General features: G+C 47.1%; 1 protein-coding gene across 1 annotated transcript in view; it reads left to right on the forward strand.

The window, feature by feature from the left end:
• The first annotated feature begins 156 nt into the window (after nucleotides 1-156).
• LOC105561354 overlaps nucleotides 157-1,405 on the forward strand; it is a 26,362-nt gene continuing 25,113 nt past the window's right edge. Inside the window, exon 1 of the mRNA XM_012011255.1 lies at nucleotides 157-274. The gene's annotated coding sequence lies outside the window, so the exon portion shown is untranslated. The remainder of the gene's footprint in view (nucleotides 275-1,405) is intronic.

Consider the following 1,405-nt stretch of genomic DNA (forward strand, 5'->3'; position numbering starts at 1 on the left):
AATCTGATGGCCCGTCAACTCGTGTAAACTTACACGGGCGGTACTAGCTGCGCTTACACTTGGCGCGAGACACTACCGTGTCTCGTGATATATAATATCAGTCGGAATATAGTAGAAAACTTACACGGTCGGTCTCGTGCGCGCGGTACTAGCTGTCTCCTTCGCAACGAGCCGAGTTCGGCTATCCCGCGGTATCTCACGGTCGATGCGCGACCAAAAAAAACGACATATACACGCGAGCCAGCAAACAAAACACAATCTTAAATCCTACAAAATTAACTGGAATCATTCGATTTACGTGTCATTTTATTAAAGAACAGACCATGTATCTGCTTTCGAACAGGATTTGTTTCGCTGCAATGGTAGGCCTCTGTTTCGCTGCAATGGTAGGCCTTTGTTTCGCTGCAATGGTAGGCCTCTGGCCTTCTAGTTATGGCGGAGGCTTTGCCTCCGCTTTTCCCAAGCGCCCAGAAGGTATACCGTCATGGGTAAACAATAGTTCAACGGCGAACATGTCAACCTGGGATTCCAGGATTATCCGACTGAAATCGTTGGGTTTTATCGATTGCATCCGTCATAAATTGAATGGTCTTGACACTATGGTAGCTGAGATCGAGACGGCTGTTCAGCGCCAGCCTAATGTCGAGCGTTCCTTGATAGAGATTGAGATTTCGTTGAGAGAGATGCTCCAGAAGGAGTGTTCCACCCATTTTGAGAATCCACCCTCGGTGCCCGGTCTCCCTGACGTTGCCTCTGCCGCACCTGCGGGGATTGCTCAGTTCCAGAGAGACTACGAGCTCGCCATTGTCGCGCTGATAATATATTATCTCTCACTTTATTTGGTGAGAGAGTAGTCAAGCGATATCGAGCCTCGGTAGAAAAGCGGTCGCCTGGCAAGCAAAAGGTTCGCAACTTGACCTAGTCTCCTTGCCTGATATTTTTTCACCCGAAAATCATTACGCGGCGCGCTGTAGTGCCCATCTATCCGAGGATACGCTCTTAATCGTTATGTCTCTTGTGGAATCATTTGTTCCGCATAACTTTCCACTGCATATTTTTTTTTATCAATCGGACGATGGGAGAGAGAAGAAACTGAACAAATGATGGCCAATCAGAATTCGTAATTAATTAAATAAAAAAAACGCACCTAGGCTCAAGTTTAGTAGGCACACTCGGTCTGCTTGTGATCGGAGCGTTACATATTTGCGTAGTGATCCCTCGCGAAAAGAAATCTTTCCCCTCCAACTTCCTTTCCCCTAACTTTTCTCGGGAATTTTGGCGAAATTCTGTATCTGTGTTCGTTCACTTCCTTTCCGTTGTCATGTTGTTATTGCTGGGCTCTGTAGCGGCAGTTTACGCCGATGCCTCCACCCTTCGCATGCGCCATTTCATCTCTGTTCAATTG

This window comes from Vollenhovia emeryi, unplaced genomic scaffold (assembly GCF_000949405.1).
Source record: "Vollenhovia emeryi isolate VEMERY1.0 unplaced genomic scaffold, V.emery_V1.0 DF939208.1, whole genome shotgun sequence".
In the NCBI taxonomy this organism is placed as follows: Eukaryota; Metazoa; Arthropoda; class Insecta; order Hymenoptera; family Formicidae; genus Vollenhovia; species Vollenhovia emeryi.